The following is a 27,308-nucleotide window of genomic DNA, read 5'->3' as shown; positions in this document are numbered from 1 at the left end:
ATTTCCTTCCTTGGGGCCATACTCACTCCCGAAGGGGTTTAACTGGATGAATCCAAGGTGCAAGCGGTACAAGACTGGCCTCAACCCCAGACGGTGAAAGAGCTCCAGAGATTCTTAGGGTTTGCCAATTACTATAGACGGTTCGTGCGTAATTTCAGCACAACCGCAGCGCCCCTGTCGGCGATGACCAGCTACAAGGGTCGCGGTCTGAACTGGACGGAGGGGGCAGTGCGTGCGTTTGAGACGTTGAAACAACGCTTTACCACCGCTCCTATTCTATGTCAGCCGGACCCTACCTTACCGTTTATCGTGGAAGTGGACGCCTCGGAGGTTGGAGTTGGAGCCGTGTTATCCCAACGCCAAGGTGAGCCGCCTAAATCACGACCCTGTGCTTTCTTTTCAAGGAAGCTGAATTCTGCCGAGCAGAACTATGACGTGGGTAATCGGGAATTACTGGCGGTGAAGTTAGCACTGGAGGAGTGGAGACATTGGTTGGAGGGAGCAGAGCATCCGTTCCAAGTGCTCACGGACCACCGCAACCTGGAGTATCTTCACAGTGCCAAACGACTGAACTCCCGACAGGCAAGGTGGTCTTTATTCTTCAACCGTTTCCGATTCACTGTTTCTTATATCCCCGGGTCCAAGAATGGTAAGGCGGACGCGCTTTCCCGACGGTTCGAGCGCGCGGAAAGACCCATGGAGCCAGAACCTATTCTCCCCATGAGTTGCCGTGCTGGTCCTGTGAGGTGGGCTATTGATGACACTATTCAGGAGAGCTTACAAGCGGAACCAGCCCCTCCAGAAACCCCGGTGTCTAAGGTGTTTGTGCCAGCCCCACTTCGACCTCAACTGATGGAATGGTGCCACACGTCGCTGGGATCTGGTCACCCCGGGATCACTCGAACTACACGACTCATCAGCCGCAAATACTGGTGGGATTCCCTCACAGATGACGTCAGAGACTATGTCTTATCCTGTCCCGTATGTGCTCAGTCCAAGGTACCTCGTGCACTACCGGAGGGTAAGCTGATGCCATTGCCAACTCCTCAACGACCCTGGTCGCACATTGCAATGGACTTTGTTACCGACCTACCAGAATCAGAGGGCCATACTGTAATTCTCGTGGTCATCGATCGTTTCTCCAAGATGTGCCGGTTAGTACCCATGACCCGTTTGCCTAACGCCACTCAGATGGCTGAGACTATGTTTACCCAGGTGTTCAGGCAGTTTGGTGTCCCGGAGGATATTGTTTCCGACCGGGGACCCCAGTTTGTATCTCGGGTATGGAAGGCCTTCTGCGAACGCTTGGGCATCTCGGTTAGCCTAACCTCCGGATATCATCCCCAGGCCAATGGGCAGACAGAACGGCTCAACCAGGAAATTGGGAAATATCTACGGCAACAATGTTCGCGGCAGCCGCAAGAGTGGAGCCAATTCCTTCCTTGGGTAGAGTATGCTCAGAACTCACTCGTTCACACCTCCCTACGCCTAACGCCCTTCCAGTGTGTTCTAGGGTATCAACCACCCCTGTTCCCGTGGGATACCGCATCAGGGATGGTACCGGCTGTGGACGAGTGGTTCCGTCGGAGTGCGCAGGTCTGGGAGACGGCCCATCAACATCTCAGTCAAGCCTCATAACAGCAAAAGACCTACGCCGACCGACGCCGGAGACCTACTCCCACTTATCAACCCGGGCAACGAGTGTGGCTGTCTACCCAAGACCTGCGGTTCCGACGGAGCTGCAAGAAGCTCCAACCCAGGTACATCGGTCCTTTCAAGGTACAGAGACGTATTAACCCTGTCACCTACCGTCTGTTACTCCCTCGACACTACAGGATAAACCCTACGTTCCACGTCTCCCTATTGAAACCTGTCCACTATAGCCCGATGTACCCCCCAATCGCTCAACAACCTACTACACCACCTTTGGAGGAGGAACAGGACACCACCTATACAGTCCACGAGATACTGGAGTCAAGACGGAGACAAGGGGGCATCGAATATCTCGTGGACTGGGAGGGATATGGACCTGAGGAACGGTCATGGGTCCCTGCTAAGGACATACTGGATCCCGCTTTAAAGGCCGCTTTCCACGCTGAACACCCAGATCATCCAGGACCCCGACCCAGAGGAAGACCACCCGGTAGAGGTAGAAGGCCGTCAGGAGCCGGCCCTGGGGAGGGGGATACTGTAAGGGATCGGGGGTTGGCTGGGTCTAGACAGAGTCTGACACTTCCCCGATCTACAGAGAGGGGGAGTCATCAGACTCGATCTGGTTCACCTGAGTTCTGAGCACACCTGTCAGTAATTAGTATAGGATTTAAGGTGTGCTCAGAAGTTCAGTCGGTGCGAGGTATTGTTCCATTGTGACTTGCTAAGCGTTTTGTTCCGAGAGAGAGAGAGAGAGAGAGAGAGTTTGTTGTTTTTGATTACCCGTGTATCCGACCTGTGCCTTGTTGTTTGACTCCCCGTATTGCTTAATCCTCTGCTTGTCTACCCCAGTGATTACCGTTCTCTGATCCTGTGCCTGTGCCCTCGACTACGACTAAGCCCGCTCCCTTGGTACCTCTGCCTGTCTATGCCTGGCCCGGTTTTGACCACAGCCCGCCCGACCACGATTAAGCTATTCCCTTGTCTGTCCTCTAATAAAGCATCGCTATTCTGCGATTGGATCTTACCACTCTGTCCGAGTATTCATTACAATTGACACATCTTTTTGAGATTGTTTTTTATTACTTGTTAAACATTTCAACTTATTTAAGAAAAGTGCAAGGGTGCCAAAATATTATCTGGAAATCTACTATCGGCAATTGATTGAATCCCAGCCTTAGAAATAGTCATTTGGGATGCAAGAAATTGAATTGATAGGTGACTATGCTTTGCCACAAACTGCATGTTAAAAAAGGCTTAATGGTCATGGGTTAGCATTACAGAAAAAAACATGATAAGATCACAAGAGACTCACCCCTAAATGTTCATTCGTATTTTCTTCCACATGCAAGACTGAACGATCGTTGTTTGGACAAAGTCGTGTACTTTTTACAAAGTTGAAAAAAAGTGTAGATAAATGTGTTCCCCTATAAGAGTTGTGTAAGTTGCTCTGATTGGAGAGCTGTACCCTATGAATCTCTCTGTTAAGGCTGTTGATATTGGTTTGGCAGATCCCATCAGTATCTGAGAGGTTCTCCTGTTGCCACTGACTGATGCACAGGACTGTTGAAAGCTGAAGAGGGCAACCATATAAGGGTGGGTTCGGAATGTATGTGTATAAATGCATGTGTAACTGTGTGTGTGAGAGAGAAAGAGAGCAAGAGCGTAGGATTAATTGGTAAGATTTGAACTCCCAAGGGAAGACTCAATAGCACGTGGTCATACTGTTGTGCTCAATGGCACAAAAAAATCAATAAATACCTGGAAATAAACTTGAGGTAAATAGTGATTATTCTCAGTTCTGTGAGATCCTGCTGTTTTGAGTTATATGACTCCTGTGGGAAAGGAGATATATGAGAGAGAAAATAAGAAAATGATTGTGTATACCAATGACCATACACATCCCAAACACTAAAATTGTTGTTTTGAGGGAGTGTAGGAGGACAGGACTCACTGGAAACAAGTATTGGCTGTTATGGGACAGGTCTCTCACAGGTATAGAATAACCTCACAGTGCCTGGGTTGGTGCACTTTCTTTGTTTATGTGCAGGATGTGTATATTAATTACTGTATTTTCCATGTGGAAGGCAATTTCACTTGGTGTGAGTTTGTTTAGCATCCTCCCCCGTCACTAAGTGTGTGTGATTAACTTCCACTCCATTACTAACCACACAGCCCTCAAGGAAAGACATTTAATGGATCATTACTTATCCCTGTTCCGTTACATCAATAAAAACAACGTAATTGCCATTTACATGAGGCTTTACACTCTCCAAGCAACATTTTTGAGTTAACATAATTTATTCTATACCACTAATAACATTTTAAAATGGATAAAGTAAGATCCCTTTACTAATATAATAAAAATGCAGGGTAAAGTGTGAAGTAAATGAACCATTAAAGGTGCAATATGCAAAAATCGCTCTGCCATTGTAAAAATTATATTAGTTTGCCTAATTTCAGTTTTCGTGACAAAATAAGCCCTCAAACTCAACTCTGGATCTCGAAGCCAGTTCCACTGCATATTTTCATTGTTACCCTCTAATCAGGGACTGACTTAGACCTGGGATACCAGCTGGGTGCAACTAATTATCAAATCAAATCAAATCAAATTGTATTGGTCACATGCGCCGAATACAACAGGTGCAGACATTACAGTGAAATGCTTACTTACAGCCCTTAACCAACAGTGCATTTATTTTAAACAAAAAAAGTAAAAATAAAACAACAACAAAAAAAGTGTTGAGAAAAAAAAGAGCAGAAGTAAAATAAAGTGACAGTAGGGAGGCTATATATACAGGGGGGTACCGTTGCAGAGTCAATGTGCGGGGGCACCGGCTAGTTGAGGTAGTTGAGGTAATATGTACATGTGGGTAGAGTTAAAGTGACTATGCATAAATACTTAACAGAGTAGCAGCAGCGTAAAAAGGATGGGGTGGGGGGGCAGTGCAAATAGTCCGGGTAGCCATGATTAGCTGTTCAGGAGTCTTATGGCTTGGGGGTAGAAGCTGTTGAGAAGTCTTTTGGACCTAGACTTGGCACTCCGGTACCGCTTGCCGTGCGGTGGCAGAGAGAACAGTCTATGACTAGGGTGGCTGGAGTCTTTGACAATTTTGAGGGCCTTCCTCTGACACCGCCTGGTATAGAGGTCCTGGATGGCAGGAAGCTTTGCCCCAGTGATGTACTGGGCCGTACGCACTACCCTCTGTAGTGCCTTGCGGTCGGAGGCCAAGCAGTTGCCATACCAGGCGGTGATGCAACCAGTCAGGCAGATTATCAGGCAGAACAGAAAACCAGCAGGGTCCGGACCTCGTAGGGTAAGTGTTTAATACCCCTGGTGTAGAGAATCATTGTACAATCTAAACCTCTGTGAAATATATTTAAATATTGTATTTTTAACTGGTGTACAAACCCGAAAATAAAAGACATAAAAACAAAACTTAAGAATGGGAAGCTTAGAAATAGCGCACATAGAACAGATATACCGCTTCTTATACTTGCTATCAATGAGAATGACAGCTCTATAACTGACATTTCTATGTGAATTTGGTCGGGTCGCCCAAAAAGTTACATATTGCAGCTTTAACTTCTCATAGTTGGTTTGAATCACATGATGATGTCATCGTAAATAATTATCTTCTATCTTCTTGAGTACAAAACATAGAAACCTGCTGTTTTCACATGTTGGGGTGGTGCTGGAGATGATGATGATGTTGAAAAACGCTGATGTTGAAAAAGGGTGAAGTGCCCCTTTAACACAGCTTTTGCTGACTTGTAAATAAAATCACCCCGGTGATGGCATGATAATACTGAAGCACCAATGTTCACTACCAATTTGTCAAAATGATGACTAACCTCAGTGCTTGACGAAGTTGATTTAATTTCACATTGAATTATCTTCAGAGTGGTCTTGAGTGCCCCTCTGCTATCTCGCTGATGTAACCATGGCAACATTTATATCAATCAGTCATGAAAGTCTTGTGACAATTGAAACAAAAATGAAGGCGACATCGCTTCAAAGATCGGAAATGAATATTAATTCATTCATTTTATTCTATGTCAGCACTTGATTGCATTGTCATGGAAATAATGGCATACTCTGTGAGATGTCAAATGTCTTAAAGCTATGGTTACATGCATACCATCAAAGAGTGGAATAATATTTTTCCAAAGTTTTATGTCATGAGTGCACTCCCATTTCAAAAGGGGGATGTGGTATCCACACTAGAACAAAGACTTACCAAAGCCATGGCTTGTGGTGAAACTCTCAAAAATCTTTCTTTGCCTTCCCACACAAGAACCAGCAATCATAACCTGGTCAAAGGATGTGGACGTTTAGTTTTTGCGTTGCTTCAGGAGTCTTGGGGAAATACTACACTGACAGTGGGTTATTCCGAGAGTGTTTAACTAACATCAACAATTGGGGAGGGAAAGAAACAATCCAATTAAATAAACTGGAGGCTGAGCTAAACAAAGCCACAGATGCCCAAAATGGGTTTTACCTGAGCCTTTTATGCTCTAAAATGGACATCCTGTTATGTGGGCTGTTATGTGTGCCCTAAAATGCCATTTGCCACGCCAAGTGAACCATTCCACTTATTCATAAGGCTGCACAGAGATATACTAGGGAATGACATTACAGGTAGTTCAGTTCTGTGTGCATATATGGCCAATTTGCAATGGTTGTTTGTGTCTAAGTGGTAGAGTGTACATGTTGGCTGAGTTTGTTGGGGGTAATGGATTCAGTACATAAAATCATGTATTATACTAAATCAAATGTAAGCCTCGCTTCGTGACAACTCCTATATTATGAGCTTTGCTGTTGTCTTGAGCTGAAGCTTTCATAAACCTCTCATCCCACCCAAGGGCATAGCAAGGACCAAATTTGAAGCAAAAACAATACTAAACCCTCCAACTCTCATGGCATGTAGTAATGGTAACATCATTTATATACATAAGCAGTAACATCATGTTTTTGTGTGTGTCTCTTTCTGTTTCTGTTTTGTAGCCCCAGAGATGGTAACACATGTAAATTGCATGCATTCTGCCTCAACCGGGACCCAGCTTTCTTCTTTATTACACCTGGTTCCTCATATAGTGCCTTCAGAAAGTATTCACACACGTTGACTTTTTCCACATTTTGTTGTGTTACAGCCTGAATTTAAAATGGACTAAATTGAGTTTTTTCTTTCACTGGCATACACACAATACCCCATAATGTCAAAGTGGAATTATGTTTTTAGAAATTTTTGAAAATTAATTAAAAATGAGAAGTTTAAATGTCTTAAGTCAATAAGTATTCAACCCCCTTGTTATAAGTTCAGGAGTAATACTTTGCTTAACAAGTCACATAATAAATTGCATGGACACATTAATAGTGTTTAACATGATTTTTGAATGACTGCCTCATCTCTGTACACATACAATTATCTGTAAGGTCCCTCAGCTGAGCACTGAATTTCAAACACAGATTCAACCATAAAGACCAGGGAACTTTTCCAATGCCTCGCAAAGGAGGGAACCTATTGGTAAAAAAGCAGACATTGAATATCCCTTTGAGCATGGTGAAGTTATAAATTACATTTTGGGTGGTGTATCAATACACCCAGTCACTACAAAGATACTAGAGTCCTTCCTAACTTAGTTGCCGGAGAGGAAGGAAACCACTCAGGGATTTCACCTTGAGGCCAATGGTGACTTTAAAACAGTTATAGAGTTTAATGGCCGTGATAGGAGAAAACAGAGGACGGATCATTGTAGTTACTCCACAATACTAACCTAATTGACAGAGTGAAAAGAAGGAAGCCTGTACAGAATAAACATATTCCAAAACATGCATCCTGTTTACAACAAGGCACTAAAGTAATACTGCAAAAAAAATGGCAAAGCAATTCACTTTTGGTCCTGAATACAGTGTTATGTTTGGGGCAAATCCAATACAACACATTACTAAGTACCACGCTCCCTATTTTCAAGCATAGTGGTGCGTGCATCATCTTATGGGCATGCTAGTAAGGACTGGTGAGTTTTTCAGGATAAAAAATAAAGAAATTGGAGCTAAGCACAGGCAAAATCCTAGAGGAAAACCTGGTTCAGTCAGCTTTCCACCAGACACTGGGAGATGAATTCACCTTTCAGCAGGACAATAACCTAAAACACAAGGCCAAATCTACACTGGAGTTGCTTACCAAGAAGACAGTGAATGTTCTTGTGAGGCCGAGTTACAGTTTTTATTTAAATCTTCTTGAAAATCTATGGCAAGACCTGAGAATGGTTGTCTAGTAATGATCAACAACCAGAGATTGAATAATTTTTTCAAAGAATAATGGTGTCAAGGGTACTGATGCGACGGTGTGGTGGAATCAAGTGCAGGACACAGGAGCTCAGTCAAACTTGACTTTACTGGCAAAGCACAGAAATACACAGGTAAACTAACCCGGAGGTGAACAATACACAACAGTGCGTAAAATACAAAACCCGACTACGCACGAACAACAGTGCGACGGTAAACTAGCGTCTGTCCAAAACAGTCGAACACCAACAGACAGGAAAACAATTACACACAACACATGACAGAAACAACGAGAACTTATAGGACACATAATCAACACTAAACATGAACAGGTGTACTAAACAGACCAAACCAATCAAACAACGAAACAAAGAACGGTGGCAGCTAGTACTCCGGAGACGACGACCGCCGAAGCCTGCCCGAACAAGGAGGAGGAGCAGCCTCGGCCGAAACCGTGACAGTACCCCCCCCCCTTGACGCGCGGCTCCAGCCGTGCGCCGACCCCGGCCTCGAGGACGACCAGGAGGACGCGGAGCAGGGCGCGTGGGATGACCACGATGGAACTCAGTCAGAAGTGACGGGTCTAAGATGTCCCTCCTCGGCACCCAGCACCGCTCCTCCGGGCCGTACCCCTCCCACTCCACAAGATATTGGAGACCCCCCATCCGACGTCTCGAATCCAAGATGGATCGCACGGTGTACGCCGGTGCCCCCTCGATGTCTAATGGGGGCGGAGGAGTCTCTCTGATCTCATCTTCCTGGAGTGGACCAGCTACCACCGGCCTGAGAAGAGACACATGGAACGAGGGGTTAATATTCTTATACTCAATAGGCATTTGTAATCTGTAACACACCTCGTTCAGTCTTCTCAGGACTTTAAACGGCCCCACAAACCGCCGACCCAGCTTCCGGCAGGGCAGGCGGAGGGGCAGGTTTCTGGTAGAGAGCCAGACTCGATCACCAGGTGCGTACACCGGCCCCTCACTGCGGTGGAGATCGGCGCTCGCCTTTTGACGACGGATGGCCCGCTGCAGATGGACGTGTGCAGCGTTCCACGTCTCCTCCGAGCGCCGCACCCACTCATCCACCGCAGGAGCCTCGATCTGGCTCTGCTGCCAAGGTGCCAGAACCGGCTGGTAACCTAACACACATTGGAAAGGGGTTAGGTTAGTTGAGGAGTGGCGTAGGGAATTCTGGGCCATTTCTGCCCAAGGAACATACCGTGCCCACTCCTCCGGCCGGTCCTGGCAGTATGATCTAAGAAACCTACCCACATCCTGGTTCACGCGTTCCACCTGCCCATTACTCTCAGGATGGTAACCCGAGGTAAGGCTCACCGAGACCCCCAAACGCTCCATAAATGCTCTCCAGACTCTGGAGGTGAACTGGGGACCTCGATCAGACACAATATCCTTGGGTACCCCGTAGTGCCGGAAAACGTGGGTGAATAGCGCTTCGGCGGTCTGTAGGGCAGTAGGAAGGCCCGGCATAGGGAGCAAACGACAGGCCTTAGAGAACCGATCCACAATGACCAGTATAGTGGTATTCCCCTGCGAGGGGGGAAGGTCAGTGATGAAGTCCACCGAGAGGTGAGACCATGGTCGTTGTGGAACGGGCAGGGGTTGTAACTTACCCCTAGGCAGATGTCTAGGCGCCTTACACTGGGCGCACACCGAGCAGGAGGAGACATAAACCCTCACATCCCTGGCTAACGTGGGCCACCAGTACTTAGCACTAAGACAGTGCACTGTCCGGCCAATACCAGGATGTCCAGAGGAGGGTGACGTGTGAGCCCAATAAATGAGTCGATCCCGAACCTCGAGCGGAACGTACGTCCGACCCACAGGACACTGTGGAGGGCTAGGGTCAGTACGCAACGCCCGCTCGATTTCAGAATCGACCTCCCACACAACCGGTGCCACTAGACAAGACTCCGGTAGTATGGAAGTGGGCTCAACGGACCTCTCCTCTGTATCATGCCGCCGGGACAGGGCGTCTGCCTTACCGTTCTGGGACCCAGGGATGTACGTGATTTTAAATACGAACCTGGCTAGAAATATGTTCCACCGAGCCTGGTGAGGGTTCAGTCTCCTAGCTGCCCGGATGTACTCCAGGTTCCGATGGTCAGTCAAAATGAGGAAAGGGTGTTGAGCCCCCTCAAGCCAATGCCTCCACACCTTTAGGGCCTGTACCACGGCTAACAGCTCCCTGTCCCCTACGTCATAATTTCGCTCCGCCGGGCTGAGCTTTTTAGAGTAAAAAGCACAGGGGCGGAGTTTAGGTGGCGTGCCGGACCGTTGAGATAGAACAGCCCCTATACCGGCCTCAGACGCGTCCACCTCTACCTGAAATGGTAAGGCGGGATCCGGATGCGCCAGCACCGGAGCCGAAGTAAACAGACCCTTCAGTTTCTCAAAAGCCCTGTCCGCCTCAGCTGACCACTGCAAGCGCACCGGACCCCCTTTCAGAAGGGACGTGATGGGAGCTGCTACCTGTCCAAAACCCCGGATAAACCTCCGGTAGTAATTCGCAAAGCCCAAGAACTGCTGCACCTCTTTAACAGTGGTTGGGGTTTGCCAATTACGCACGGCTGACACACGGTCCACCTCCATCTTCACCCCTGACGCGGACAACCGATAACCCAAAAAGGAGACCGACTCCTGGAAAAACAGACATTTCTCTGCCTTGACATACAGGTCGTGCTCCAACAGCCTCCTCAACACTCGACGCACCAGGGCTACATGCTCGGCTCGGGTAGGAGAGTACACCAGAATGTCATCAATGTACACGACCACACCTTGCCCCTGCATGTCCCGGAAGATCTCATCCACGAATGATTGGAAAACCGAAGGAGCGTTCATCAACCCGTATGGCATGACGAGATACTCGTAATGACCCGAGGTGGTACTAAAGGCTGTTTTCCATTCATCGCCCTCCCTAATGCGCACCAAGTTACACGCGCTCCTGAGATCCAGTTTTGTGAAGAAACGCGCTCCGTGCAATGACTCCGTCATAGTCGCAATCAAAGGGAGAGGATAACTGTATTTCACAGTAATCTGATTGAGACCACGGTAATCAATGCACGGGCGCAACCCTCCATCCTTTTTCTTCACAAAAAAGAAGCTCGAGGACGCAGGGGAAGTGGAGGGCCGTATGTATCCTTGTCTCAAAGATTCGGCTATGTAAGTCTCCATAGCCCTTTTCTCCTCTTGAGACAACGGATACACGTGGCTCCGCGGGAGCGCCGCTCCTGCCTGGAGGTCTATCGCACAATCCCCCTGTCTGTGGGGAGGCAACTGCGTCGCCCTCGATTTACTGAACACAAGTGCCAAATCCCCATATTCAGGGGGAATGTGCATTGCGGGCACTTGGTTTGGACTCTCCACCGAGGTCGCCCCCACGGAAACACCCAGACATTGCCCCTCACACTGAGCAGACCACTCCTTGAGAGCCCTCTGTTGCCACGAAATGGAAGGGTTATGGGTACTTAACCAGGGAATTCCCAGCACCACCGGGTACGCAGGAGAGTCGATCAGATATAGCTGAATATTCTCCTCATGACCCCCCTGCGTACACATCTTAAGTGGTGCTGTGACCTCCCTAATCAACCCCGAACCCAACGGGCGGCTGTCTAATGCATGAACGGGAAATGGAGCGTCAACCGGAAGGAGGGGAATCCCTAAATCTAAACAAAATTTCCGATCAACAAAATTCCCAGCTGCGCCTGAATCTACTAGCGCCTTATGCTGGGAATGAGGTGCAACCTGTGGAAAACGTACAGGTATACAAAAATGTACAACAAAAAGCTCTGGGTAAGTGGGGCGTCTACTCACCTGGAATGGCCCCCCAGTGCGTGGCCTGTTGTCCCCTCCCAATAGAGACCCTCCCCAGCACCTGGCCGCAGTGTGCCCTCCACGGCCACAAGTGGTGCAGGGGACAGCCTCCCTCGGGCTCCTTCTCCTCCTCTCCCTAGCGCCAGCACCTCCGAGCTCCATAGGGCTCGGCTCGGAGGTGCTGGAGGATGGAATGGACGGACCCCACTCGGAACGTCCACGGGTGGCCAGCAGGGTGTCCAGACGGATGGACATGTCGACCAGCTGGTCGAACGTAAGGGTGGTGTCCCTGCAAGCCAACTCACGTTGGACGTCCTCCCGTAAACTACAACGAAAGTGATCGATGAGGGCCTGTTCATTCCACCCTGCATCTGCCGCTAGAGTCCGGAACTCCAATGCGAACTCCTGGGCGCTCCTCCTCCCCTGTCGGAGGTAGAATAGACGCTCCCCCGCCGCTTTCCCCTCAGGGGGATGGTCGAACACGGCCCTGAAGCGACGGGAGAACTCCGCATAGGAGATGGTGGTGGCGTCTATCCTCCTCCATTCGGCGTTGGCCCATTCCAACGCCTTGCCGGTGAGACAGGAGATGAGGGCGGAAACGCTCTCGTGTCCCGAGGGCACCGGGTGTACAGTGGCCAGGTAGAGCTCCACCTGCAGGAGGAACCCCTGACACCCGGAAGCTGTGCCGTAATACGCCCTCGGGAGCGAGAGCCGAATCCCACTGGGTTCCGGAACATGGACGGCCGGACTGACCGATGGTGGTGGTGAGGTAGGTGGAGGTGTGGGTAACCCTCTGGACTCCCATCGGTGCAAGGTGTTAATGACGTCCTGCAGAGCGGTCCCCATTCGCTGGATCTGATCATCCTGGCTGCGGACGCGCTCCTCCAACGACTCAGGCGCTGCTGTCGCTCCTGCTGATTCCATAGATGGTGTGTAATTCTGTCAAGGGTACTGATGCGACGGTGTGGTGGAATCAAGTGCAGGACACAGGAGCTCAGTCAAACTTGACTTTACTGGCAAAGCACAGAAATACACGGGTAAACTAACCCGGAGGTGAACAATACGCAACAGTGCGTAAAATACAAAACCCGACTACGCACGAACAACAGTGCGACGGTAAACTAGCGTCTGTCCAAAACAGTCGAACACCAACAGACAGGAAAACAATTACACACAACACATGACAGAAACAACGAGAACTTATAGGACACATAATCAACACTAAACATGAACAGGTGTACTAAACAGACCAAACCAATCAAACAACGAAACAAAGAACGGTGGCAGCTAGTACTCCGGAGACGACGACCGCCGAAGCCTGCCCGAACAAGGAGGAGGAGCAGCCTCGGCCGAAACCGTGACAAATGGGCAAATATTGCACAATCCAGGTGTGGAAAGCACTTAAAAGACGTACCCAGAAAGACTCACAGCTGTAATCGCTGCCAAAGGTGCTTCTACACAGTATTGACTCAGTGGTGTATATACAGTGGGGAGAACAAGTATTTGATACACTGCCGATTTTGCAGGTTTTCCTACTTACAAAGCATGTAGAGGTCTCAAAAATCCAGAAAATCACATTGTATGATTTTTAAGTAATTCATTTGCATTTTCTTGCATGACATAAGTATTTGATACATCAGAAAAGCAGAACTTAATATTTGGTACAGAAACCTTTGTTTGCAATTACAGAGATCATACGTTTCCTGTAGGTCTTGACCAGGTTTGCACACACTGCAGCAGGCCACTCCTCCATACAGACCTTCTCCAGATCCTTCAGGTTTCGAGGCTGTCGCTGGGCAATACGGACTTTCAGCTCCCTCCAAAGATTTTCTATTAGGTTCAGGTCTGGAGACTGGCTAGGCCACTCCAGGACCTTGAGATGCTTCTTACGGAGCCATTCCTTAGTTGCCCTGGCTGTGTGTTTTGGGTCGTTGTCATGCTGGAAGACCCAGCCACGACCCATCTTCAATGCTCTTACTGAGGGAAGATCTCGCAATACATGGCCCCATCCATCCTCCCCTCAATACGGTGCAGTCGTCCTGTCCCCTTTGCAGAAAAGCATCCCCGAAGAATGATGTTTCCACCTCCATGCTTCACGGTTGGGATGGTGTTCTTGGGGTTGTACTCATCCTTCTTCTTCCTCCAAACACGGCGAGTGGAGTTTAGACCAAAAAGCTATATTTTTGTCTCATCAGACCACATGACTTTCTTCCATTCCTCCTCTGGATCATCCAGATGGTCATTGGCAAACTTCAGACGGGCCTGGACATGCGCTGGCTTGAGCAGGGGCACCTTGCGTGCGCTGCAGGATTTTAATCCATGACGGTGTAGTGTGTTACTAATGGTTTTCTTTGAGACTGTGGTCCCAGCTCTCTTCAGGTCATTGACCAGGTCCTGCCGTGTAGTTCTGGGCTGATCCCTCACCTTCCTCATGATCATTGATGCCCCACGAGGTGAGATCTTGCATGGAGCCCCAGACCGAGGATGATTGACCGTCATCTTGAACTTCTTCCATTTTCTAATAATTGCGCCAACAGTTGTTGCCTTCTCACCAAGCTGCTTGCCTATTGTCCTGTAGCCCATCCCAGCCTTGTGCAGGTCTACAATTGTATCCCTGTCCACACAGCTCTCTGGTCTTGGCCATTGTGGAGAGGTTGGAGTCTGTTTGATTGAGTGTGTGGACAGGTGTCTTTTATACAGGTAACGAGTTCAAACAGGTGCAGTTAATACAGGTAATGAGTGGAGAACAGGAGGGCTTTTTAAAGAAAAACTAACAGGTCTGTGAGAGCCGGAATTCTTACTGGTTGGTAGGTGATCAAATACTTATGTCATGCAATAAAATGCAAATTAATTACTTAAAAATCATACAATGTGATTTTCTGGATTTTTGTTTTAGATTCCGTCTCTCACAGTTGAAGTGTACCTATGATAAAAATTACAGACCTCTACATGCTTTGTAAGTAGGAAAACCTGCAAAATCGGCAGTGTATAAAATACTTGTTCTCCCCACTGTACTTATGAAAATTAGATATTTCAAATGTGCACATTTTCTAAAAACATGTTTTCACTTTGTCATTATGGAGTATTGTATATGTAACAGGGTTGGTTATGTTTCCACTTGCCTCTAAAGAAATGTGTATTTAATGTTCAAGCATTCTTATTGGTTGGTTCAACTCTGATGACAATAAGGCGTGTTGTGATTGGCCCCGCTTGCAGCTAGGGGGAGATCGTGAACGTCAGCTCTTCCCAGTATGAAAATGTGATGCAAGGGGTAGGTCATGTTCTGAATACTGTTTTATATTTTACAATGTGTACAAGGTTGCTGTACGTTACTGATTTATACATGTGTGGGTATATGGTATCTGTTAGGGATTGAGGGGCTTTCTGGGATGTGCTTTGGCATATGATTGCTTTAGATAAGTGTGTTAGCTAGCATACACCGACGTAAAGGTCACATAAGCCCACTGCTAACACAGTTGCCTTCATGCTACAGATTTTGCCATCTACAGCCATCCATATCGTTAAGCTCTGCACAACTAACGTGCTGTTTCCCATTTAACAACAGGTATTTACACGTTATATTTTGTATTATATTTTTGTATTTTGTTCGCCGAGTATGAAAATGTGATGCAAGGGATTTTGCTATCTACAGCCATCCATATCGTTAAGCTCTGCACAACTAACGTGCTGTTTCCCATTTAAAAACATAAATAAATGATGCTCAACTGGGACCACTGGCTGATGTGATTTATTAGGAGAAAACACAACGCAAAGAGAGTACGATATACATCTGTTACATATGTAGATTGGTGAGAAATAAAATCTATTTAATCCATTTTGAATTCAGGTTGTAACACAACAAAATGTGGAATAAGTCAAGGGGTATGAATACTTTCTGAGGGCACTGTAGACTCCTTGGAAGAATCACATAGGTGAAATGGTATTTAGAAACATTTAAACTACTTAGTATCAATCAATCAATGAATCAAATGTATTTATATAGCACTTTTTACATCAGCAGATGTCACAAAGTGCTATACATAAACCCAGCCTAAAACCCCAAACAGCAAGCAATGCAGATGTAGAAGCACGGTGGCTAGGAAAAACTCCCTAGAAAGGCAGAAACCTAGAGAGGAACCAGGCTCTGAGGGGTGGCCAGTCCACTTCTGGCTGTGCCGGGTGGAGATTAAAACAGTGCATGGCCATTAAGGCAAGATTTTTCTCCAAGATGTTCAAACGTTCATAGATGACCAGCAGGGTCAAAAAAATAATCACAGTGGTTGTAGAGGTTGCAACAGGTCAGTACATCAGGAGTAAATGTCAATTGGCTTTTCATTGGCATTTAGAGGTTGAAATAGCAGGTGTGGTCGAGAGAGATAGTTGAAAACAGCAGGTCAGGGGCAAGGTAGCACGTTCGGTGAACAGGTCATGGTTCCATAGCCGCAGGCAAAAGAGTTGAAACTGGAGCAGCAGCACGACCAGGTGGACTGGTGACAGCAAGGAGTCATCAGGCCAGGTAGTCCTGAGGCATGGTCCTAGGGCTCAGGTCCTCTGGGAGGGGAGGGGAGGGATAGAGAGAGAATTAGACGGTGCATACTTAAATTCACACAGGACACCGGATCAGACAGGAGAATAACACCAGATATTTTTTTTATTTTACCTTTATTTAACCAGGTAAGCCAGTTGAGAACAGGTTCTCATTTACAACTGCGACCTGGCCAAGATAAAGCAAAGTAGTGCAATAAAAACAACACAGAGTTACATATGGGGTAAAAAAAACATAAAGTCAGAAATACAACAGAAAATATATATACAGTGTGTGCAAATGTAGCAAGTTATGGAGGTAAGGCAATAAATAGGCTATAGTGCAGAATAATTACAATAGTATTAACACTGGAATGCTAGATGTGCAAGAGATTATGTGCAAATAGAGATACTGGGGTGCAAAAGAGCAAAATAAATAACAATATAGGGATGAGGTAGTTGGGTGGGCTAATTTCAGATGGGCTGTGTACAGGTGCAGTGATCGGTAAGGTGCTCTGACAACTGATGCTTAAAGTTATTGAGGGAGATAAGAGTCTCCAGCTTCAGAGATTTTTGCAATTCGTTCCAGTCATTGGCAGCAGAGAACTGGAAGGAATGGCGGCCAAAGGAGGTGTTGGCTTTGGGAATGACCAGTGAGATATACCTGCTGGAGCGCAGACTACGGGTGGGTGCTGCTATGGTGACCAATGAGCTAAGATAAGGCGGGGATTTGCCTAGCAGTGATTTATAGATGGCCTGGAGCCAGTGGGTTTGACGACGGACATGTAGTGAGGACCAGCCAACAAGAGCGTACAGGTCACAGTGGTGGGTAGTGTATGGGGCTTTGGAGACAAAACGGATGGCACTGTGATAGACTACATCCAATTTGCTGAGTAGAGTGTTGGAGGCTATTTTGTAAATGACATCGCCGAAGTCAAGGATCGGTAGGATAGTCAGTTTTACGAGGGCATGTTTGGCAGCATGAGTGAAGGAGGCTTTGTTGCGAAATAGGAAGCCGATTCTAGATTTAACTTTGGATTGGAGATTCTTTATGTGAGTCTGGAAGTTGAGTTTACAGTCTAACCAGACACCTAGATATTTGTAGTTGTCCACATACTCTAGGTCAGACCCGTCGAGAGTGGTGATTCTAGTCGGGTGGGCGGGTGCTAGCAGCGTTCGATTGAAAAGCATGCATTTAGTTTTACTAGTGTTTAAGAGCAGTTGAAGGCTACTGAAGGATTGTTGTATGGCATTGAAGCTCGTTTGGAGGTTTGTTAACACAGTGTCCAATGAAGGGCCAGATGTATACAAAATGGTGTCGTCTGCGTAGAGGTGGATCTGAGAGTCACCAGCAGCAAGAGCGACATCATTGATATACACGGAGAAAAGTGTCGGCCCAAGAATTGAACCCTGTGGCACCCCCATAGAGACTGCCATAGGTCCAGACAACAGGCCCTCCGATTTGACACACTGAACTCTATCTGAGAAGTAGTTGGTGAACCAGGCGAGGCAGTCATTTGAGAAACCAAGGCTATTTAGTCTGCCAATAAGAATGCGGTGGTTGACAGAGTCGAAAGCCTTGGCCAGGTCGATGAAGACGGCTGCACAGTACTGTCTATTATCAATCGCGGTTATAATATCGTTTAGGACCTTGAGCGTGGCTGAAGTGCACCCGTGACCAGCTCGGAAACCGGATTGCATAGCGGAGAAGGTACGGTGGTATTCGAAATGGTCGATGATCTGTTTGTTAACTTGGCTTTCGAATACTTTCGAAAGGCAGGGCAGGATGGATATAGGTCTGTAGCAGTTTGGATCTAGAGTGTCACCCCCTTTGAAGAGGGGGATGACCGCGGCAGCTTTCCAATCTCTGGGGATCTCAGACTTTATGAAAGAGAGGTTGAACAGACTAGTAATAGGGGTTGCGACAATTTCGGCGGCTAGTTTTAGAAAGAAAGGGTCCAGATTGGGTCCAGATATAACAGACTGACCCTAGCCCACCGGCACATAGACTATTGCAGCATAGATACTGGAGGCTGAGACAGGGGGGGGTCGGTAGACACTGTGGCCCCGTCCGACGACACCCCCGGACAGGGCCAGCCAGGCAGGATATAACCCCACCCACTTTGCCAAAGCACAGCCCCCACACCACTAGAGGGATATCAACTGACCACCAACATACTACCCTGAGACAAGGCTGACTATAGCCCACGAAGATCTCCTCCACTGCACGAGTAGTTTTGTATGTAATGCAGAGGAGAATGACTGCCCCCTCTCATTGAAGCCATGAAGTTCAGAAAACAGTATCCTCCATTGCAGTCAATCGGAAAATGTTAATCTTTGTGGTCAATCTTCATGTAAATAAAAAAAAAGTGTTTTGAAGACAATCATGGTACCAATAATTGCTTCTATTACACCAGATCTATGTCCTTGAACCGATTATTTTAAAATCGCACTCAGAAGAAGTTCAGTTGCTACTGGCAGCCTGCAGTACCCCGGTTGGCCTTCAACTTCAGATACTAAATTACATTTACATTTACATTTACGTCATTTAGCAGACGCTCTTATCCAGAGCGACTTACAAATTGGTGCATTCACCCTATAGCCAGTGGGATAACCACTTTACACATTTTTATTTTTTATATTTTTATTTTTTGGGGGGGGGGGTAGAAGGATTACTTTATCCTATCCCAGATATTCCTTAAAGAGGTGGGGTTTCAAATGTCTCCGGAAGGTGGTGAGTGACTCCGCTGTCCTGGCGTCGTGAGGGAGCTTGTTCCACCATTGGGGTGCCAGAGCAGCGAACAGTTTTGACTGAGCTGAGCGGGAACTATGCTTCCGCAGAGGAAGGGGAGCCAGCAGGCCAGAGGTAGATGAACGCAGTGCCCTCGTTTGGGTGTAGGGACTGATCAGAGCCTGAAGGTACGGAGGTGCCATTCCCCTCACGGCTCCATAGGCAAGCACCATGGTCTTGTAACAGATGCGAGCTTCAACTGGAAGCCAGTGGAGTGTGCGGAGGAGCGGGGTGACGTGAGAGAACTTGGGAAGGTTGAACACCAGACGGGCTGCGGCATTCTGGATGAGTTGTAGGGGTTTAATGGCACAGACAGGGAGCCCAGCCAACAGCGAGTTGCAGTAATCCAGACGGGAGATGACAAGTGCCTGGATTAGGACCTGTGCCGCTTCCTGTGTAAGGCAGGGTCGTACGCTCTGAATGTTGTAGAGCAAGAACCTGCAGGATCGGGTCACCGCCTTGATGTTAGCGGAGAACGACAGGGTGTTGTCCAGGGTCACGCCAAGGCTCTTCGCACTCTGGGAGGAGGACACAACGGAGTTGTCAACCGTGATGGCGAGATCATGGAAGGGGCAGTCCTTCCCCGGGAGGAAGAGCAGCTCCGTCTTGCCAAGGTTCAGCTTGAGGTGGTGATCCGTCATCCATACTGATATGTCTGCCAGACATGCAGAGATGCGATTCGCCACCTGGTTATCAGAAGGGGGAAAGGAGAAGATTAGTTGTGTATCGTCAGCGTAGCAATGATAGGAGAGGCCATGTGAGGATATGACAGAGCCAAGTGACTTGGTGTATAGCGAGAATAGGAGAGGGCCTAGAACTGAGCCCTGGGGGACACCAGTGGTGAGAGCACGTGGTGCGGAGACAGCTTCTCGCCACGCCACTTGGTAGGAGCGACCGGTCAGGTAGGACGCAATCCAAGAGTGAGCCGCGCCGGAGATGCCCAGCTCGGAGAGGGTGGAGAGGAGGATCTGATGGTTCACAGTATCAAAGGCAGCAGACAGGTCTAGAAGGACAAGAGCAGAGGAGAGAGAGTTAGCTTTAGCAGTGCGGAGAGCCTCTGTGACACAGAGAAGAGCAGTCTCAGTTGAATGACCAGTCCTGAAACCTGACTGGTTTGGATCAAGAAGGTCATTCTGAGAGAGATAGCAAGAGAGTTGGCTAAAGACGGCACGCTCAAAAAGAAGGGATACTGGTCTGTAGTTGTTGACATCAGAGGGATCGAGTGTTGGTTTTTTGAGAAGGGGTGCAACTCTCGCTCTCTTGAAGACGGAAGGGACATAGCCAGCGGTCAAGGATGAGTTGATCAGCGAGGTGAGGTAGGGGAGAAGGTCACCGGAGATGGTCTGGAGAAGAGAGGAGGAGATGGGGTCAAGCGGGCAGGTTGTTGGGCGGCCTGCAGTCACAAGTCGCGAGATTTTATCTGGAGAGAGAGGGGAGAAAGAAGTCAAAGCATAGGGTAGGGCAGTGTGAGCAGGACCAGCAGTGTCATTAGACTTAACAAATGAGGATCGGATGTCGTCAACCTTCTTTTCAAAGTGGTTGACGAAGTCATCCACAGAGAGGGAGGAGGGGGGGGGGATTCAGCAGGGAGGAGAATGTGGCAAAGAGCTTCCTAGGGTTAGAGGCAGATGCTTGGAATTTAGAGTGGTAGAAAGTGGCCTTAGCAGCAGAAACAGATTAAGAAAATGTAGAGAGGAGGGAGTGAAAAGATGCCAGGTCGGCAGGGAGTCTAGATTTCTTCCATTTCCGCTCAGCTGCCCGGAGCTCTGTTCTGTGAGCTCGCAATGGTCATCAAGCCACGGAGCTGGAGGGGAGGACCGAGCCGGCTGGGAGGATAGGGGACACAGAGAGTCAAAGGATGCAGAAAGGGAGGAGAGGAGGGTTGAGGAGGCAGAATCAGGAGATTGGAGGGAGAAGGATTGAGCAGAGGGAAGAGATGATAGGATGGAAGAGGAGAGAGTAGTGGGAGAGAGAGAGCGAAGGTTGCGGCGGCGCATTACCATCTGTGTAGGGGCAGAGTGAGTAGTGTTGGAGGAGAGCGAGAGAGAAAAGGATACAAAGTAGTGGTCGGAGACATGGAGGGGAGTTGCAGTGAGATTAGTAGAAGAGCAGCATCTAGTAAAGATGAGGTCAAGCGTATTGCCTGCCTTGTGAGTAGGGGGGGACGGTGAGAGGGTGAGGTCAAAAGAGGAGAGGAGTGGAAAGAAGGAGGCAGAGAGAAATGAGTCAAATGTAGACGTAGGGAGGTTGAAATCCCCCAAAACTGTGAGGGGTGAGCCATCCTCAGGAAAGGAGCTTATCAAGGCGTCAAGCTCATTGATGAACTCTCCAAGGGAACCTGGAGTTTGATAGATGACAAGGATATTAAGCTTAAATGGGCTAGTGACTGTGACAGCATGGAATTCAGATGAGGAGATAGACAGATGGGTTAGGGGAAAAATTGAGAATGTCCACTTGGGAGAGATGAGGATTCCTGTGCCACCACCCCTCTGACCAGATGCTCTCGGGGTATGCGAGAACACATGGTCAGACGAGGAGAGAGCAGTAGGAGTAGCAGTGTTTTCAGTGGTAATCCATGTTTCCGTCAGCGCCAGGAAGTCGAGGGACTGGAGGGTAGCATAGGCTGGGATGAAGTCAGCCTTGTTGGCAGCAGAACGGCAGTTCCACAGGCTGCCTGAGACCTGGAACTCCAGGTGTATGGTGCGTGCAGGGACCACCAGGTTAGAGAGGCAGCAGCCACGCGGTGTGAGGCGTTTGTGTAGCCTGTGCTGAGAGGAGAGAACAGGGATAGGCAGAGGCATAGTTGACAGGCTGTAGCAAATGGCTACAATAATGCAGAGGAGATCGAAATGAAATGAACTAAACATCAGGGAAAGGAGAGAGCGGGGCCTTCTTCACCACAACTCCCAAATATAACTCTCCCAACTTCCACCTCAGAGACTATAATTGTTTCACTGAAACACCCGAATAAAACTCTCCCAACTTCCACTTTAGAAATTAGAATTGTTGTAAACTACAGCAGTTCAATGTTTCAAGGAATAGACTCAACTTACTTTATTCAGCTAGCTAACTATGACTATGACTAGAGGGGACAGCACTGAGCTAGCCTGCAACGTCACTTCCTGGAGTAGCTCAAACTGAGCATTAGATGTTTCCAAAAACTCCCTCATTAAGCAAGATGGTGACACGCTAAAATGACACTTCCTGATTTTCTAATGCGCCACTTAGACTTCACATAGGAAATAATAGGGTGACGTCATCGATGGCTTCGTCAATATTTATTTTACAGTCTATGATGTAATGCCGTGAAACTGATCAATTGTGGTGATATTGTCTCTAATCTTTCTCTAATTTCTTTGCAGGATGCAGTTGTGGGTACAATGCGGACATGTATCCCCACTTATATCGAATTAACACAGGTAGCAACTCAATGCTAGAATAGACACTGAAACACCACCTACCATTTATGTCATAATAAGTTCACAGATGGTTGCAGGACATATCTCCAAAGGCAAAACCCTAGTTTAGCACTGCCCTCTTGTGTTATTTTCTGGAGCAGCATATGAGCTTCTATTTATGCAAAAATTAACCAAAATCACAGGCGGCTGGTGGCACCTTAATTGGGGAGGACGGACTCATAGTACTGTCTGGAATGGAATAAATGGAATGTTATCGAACACATGGCAACATATGAATATGTCTGAACTCAGAATCAAATAAGCTTAGCAAAAATAACATGGTTACTGTGGTAGAACATTTATTGTGATTGCCGATTTTCTGCATTTTTCAAAAAGTCCCATCAAGTAGCCTGGTTTCAGATGTGTCCATGTAAACAGGATTATTAAGGAAATCGTTGTTCTTGCAAAGCATGTAAATGTTTTAAACGAACTATTATATTAATCTGACTTGTAACCATCCTCAGAATGAATGGAAGTAGGCTATAGACTTATGGGAACTTCGTAAATGGCTGCTCTTCAGAAACTACCTAGAAATGTGTTTTAATGTACAATCAGGGCTCTCCCTACGATTTCCTGACAAGGTGTTGCTGATGAAGGCCTAAGGGTGTCTCGCTTCCTCTTCCGTCTCTGACTGAACTACGGTTGTCAATAGTTACTACAGCCACAAAGTCAAAATTGGCTATATCGTAAAAATTCAGGAAAACAAACATGTGCTTTTTGGTCTTCATTTAAGGTTAGGTATAAGGTTAGCAGTGTGGTTAAGGTTAGGTTTAAATCAGTAAAAAAAAAGAGAAATGGTAGAAATAGACAGGTTTTAGCCATAATTATGACTGTGGCAACTACTGACGACCCTGAGCTTCCGCAACACCGCATGTTTCCTTGATAATCAGTGTACTCGTGCCAACTACCATTGCGAAGATCAAAGCATGTGCGGGCAATTGTTATTGCTTAGTTGACTAAACGCTGTAGCTAACTAGCTAGCTACCTTTGTTGTAATGAATTCTTAGCTAGGGAGCTAACTACAAAATCATATTGGTTATGCACTTGACTAGCACATACAATTTTGGAAAATGTATTTGGCAAACAGTTCATTCTCCACATCAGTGGTGTCAACGGACAAAGTGGAGAGCTGCCATCCAGCTCGAGGGAGGAAAATAGTACTACGACTACTGGGGGCAGGCCGGAGCGGAGAGCAATAAATTATTGGGCAGAGATTTTTGATCATAGCCGCGGGAAGTTGTTTTGAGTAGGTGTTGCTGACAAAAAACAACAACTTTATAATAAAGTATTGCATGCATCTATGCAGAATAACAATAAAATACTATTCCTAATGTTATGAGTAGCCTAAGCATAGGACAAGATTCGGTAACAGTATCACTGCAGCCTAAGTTAATTTAACTCATGGCCGTTTGCAGAAAATCCTGTTGTGAACAGCGCACACATTTCTTTGTCCTGCATAATTACAACGGGTGTGTGTGAGAGAGAGAAAACAAGAGGGGTGTTGTAACTAAATGAGTAAACAAGATTGTGCCTAATAAAACTGAGCACAAAAATAAACAGTTTCAGGATCATGGAAAGCTTATGTGAGCCATCACGTAGAAAAGCGCTCACCTCGATCCAGCACTGGCGCCGGCCCTGTTTTGCTTGCTAGTGGGCTAGTAAGTCTTTGTGTTTGAAATGGGCCAGAGCAGTCCTGCGAGCCGAGGGCGAGAGAATGCCATGTTCCATATTTGATATTGTTCCCATTCCCTTTTCTCCAAGTTTATTGTAAACTAAGAAAGAATTGAAGTGGGAGACTATTGCGAGCACTGCTCCAGATCACTTGATATTCACCACAAGCGGGAGAGCAGAGGGAGAGAGAGAGGGGGAGAGGGAGAGAGAGAAGTGAGAGAGATACCCACCTCAACTCAAACTAAACTGTCTATACGACTCAGGGGAGAACGACTGCCCACACTCATTGAAGCCACGGAGGTTCAAGGCCGACCGCGGTACTGCAGGCATTGTTAGCAGAAAACAGGATCCCCCATTATAGTGAATGAAAAAATGGCAATCTTCCTGTAAATATATATATATATATATATTTTTAAGACAATCTTGGTACTAATAATTGCTTCTAATACACTAGATGTATGTCCTTGAACCGATTATTATTTTTAATTGCACACAGAAGTAGTTATGAGGATAATTTAGTTGCTAATGGCAGCCTGCAGTACCCCGGTCGGCCTTCAACTTGAGTTACTCAATGGGAGGGCACAGCACTGAGCTAGCCTGCAGCGTCCTGGAGTAGCTCAAACTGCACATGTCATGTCTCCATGAGACGCCATCTTAACTGACTTAATTTGGCTTTAATGCACTATTGAGTCTTCACATAGGAATTAATGCTGTCACGTGATCAAGGGCTTTGTCCATTCATACATACTGTACAGTCATTGGTCCGACTCCAAACCCCCACTACTGAATATATAAGAGCCAGTGAGGCTGCAGAGGGGAGGACGGCTCATAATAACGGCTGGAACAGAGCAAATGGAATACCATTCCACCCCTTCCGCTCCAGCCATTACCACCAGCCTGTCCTCCCCAATTAAGGTGCCACCAACCTCCTGTGATAGGAGCATAAATCATGAGCGCACCACTTACAAAAAAGGGCTGAGAGCTCTCCATGCAGAATCGAGCTGGTGCCACCCAACTAAATCCAGCAAAGTGGACTCTCCTATCACCAGAACCTATCAAAGCACACAATCATTAGGAAGATTGCTCAACAAACCACAACACAACACTTTTTTGACAGTAGTTCTCACAAGCAAAAATTGTTCCCTGAAAATTGTGGGTTCTGGGATTTTTGCTCACTGTTCTTGTGATCATTTTGACCCCACGGGGTGAGATCTTGCGTGGAGCCCCAGATCGAGGGAGATTATCAGTGGTCTTGTATGTCTTCCATTTCCTAATAATTGCTCCCACAGTAGATTTCTTCAAACCAAGCTGCTTACCTATTGCAGATTCAGTCTTCCCAGCCTGGTGCAGGTCTACAATTTTGTTTCTGGTGTCCTTTGACAGCTCTTTGGTCTTGGCCATAGTGGAGTTTGGAGTGTGACTGTTTGAGGTTGTGGACAGGTGTATTTTATACTGATAACAAGTTCAAACAGGTGCCATTAATACAGGTAACGAGTGGAGGACAGAGGAGCCTCTTAAAGAAGAAGTTACAGGTCTGTGAGAGCCAGAAATCTTGCTTGTTTGTAGGTGACCAAATACTTATTTTCCACCATAATTTGCAAATAAATTCATTAATAATCATACAATGTGATTTTCTGGAAAAAAAAATCTCAATTTGTCTGTCATAGTTGATGTGTACCTATGATGAAAATTACAGGCCTCTCTCATCTTTTTCAGTGGGAGAACTTGCACAATTGGTGGCTGACTAAATACTTTTTTTCCCCACTGTATATTCACGTCACCAAATAACTGATTAAAACAAACTGTGGTCTGTAGTAGTCTAAACAGCACTCTAGGGAAGCACCATGGTGTAGCTGGAGGACAGCTATTTTCCATCCTCCTCTGGCTACATTGACTTCAATACAAATTATCAAAGAGTCCAGCCACCCTAGTCTTAGACTGTTCTCTCTGCTACCACACGGCAAGCGGTACCGGAGCACCAAGTCTAGGTCCAAAAGGCTTCTTAACAGCTTCTACCCCCAAGCCATAAAACTCCTGAACAGCTAATCATGGCTACCAGGACTATTTGCATTGCCCCCCCACCACACCCCACCCCACCCCACCCCACTCTTTTACGCTGCTGCTACTCTGTTTATTATTATTTATGCATAATCACTTTAACTCTACCCACATGTACATATTACCTCAATTACCTCGACTAACCGGTGCCCCCGCACATTGACTCTGTACCGGTACTCCCTTTATATAACCTCCCTACTGTTATTTTATTTTACTGCTGCTCTTTAATTATTTGCTATTTTAATTGTTTTCTAAAACTGCATTGTTGGTTAAGGGCTTCAAAGTAAGCATTTCACTGTAATGTCTACACCTGTTGTATTCAGCGCATGTGGCAAATACAAATGTATTTGATTTGATTTGATTAGGAGGCTTGTGCTTCTCAACCCCTTGCATAGACCTACATGGTAATTTTGACAAGGGCTTTGGCGGTCATGACATTTTGTCAGCCGGTAACTGTCATGCAAATAGCTGCCGGTCTCACGGTAATTTACCATTAATTAACATAAACACATTTAGCATCTCCTGGCTTCCTACAAGCCACTGATGCAGACCTTTGGAACATCTACATTTAAAAAAAAGTCTTAATAAATCCATTTAATACAGTGCCTTGCAAAGTATTCATCCCCCTTGGAGTTTTACCTATTTTGTTGCATTACAACCTGTAATTTAAATTGATTTTTATTTGGATTTAATGTAATGGACATACACAAAATAGTCGAAATTGGTGAAGTGAAATGAAGAAAAAAAAAGTTATTTAAAAAAAATAAGGTGCAACCAATTACCTTCAGAAGTCACATAATTAGTTAAATAAAGTCCACCAGTGTGCAATCTAAGTGTTACATGATCTGTTACATGATCTTAGCAAATATACACCTGTTCTGAAAGGCCCCAGAGTCTGAAACACCACTAAGCAAGGGGCACCACCAAGCAAGCGGCACCATGAAGACCAAGGAGTTCTCCAAACAGGTCAGGGACAAAGTTGTGGAGAAATACAGATCCGGGTTGGGTTATAAAAAAATATCAGAAACTTT

The sequence above is a fragment of the Coregonus lavaretus genome (assembly GCF_964263955.1).
Source record: "Coregonus lavaretus genome assembly, chromosome: 23".
Classification (NCBI taxonomy): Eukaryota; Metazoa; Chordata; class Actinopteri; order Salmoniformes; family Salmonidae; genus Coregonus; species Coregonus lavaretus.
This window is presented reverse-complemented; position numbering follows the sequence as displayed.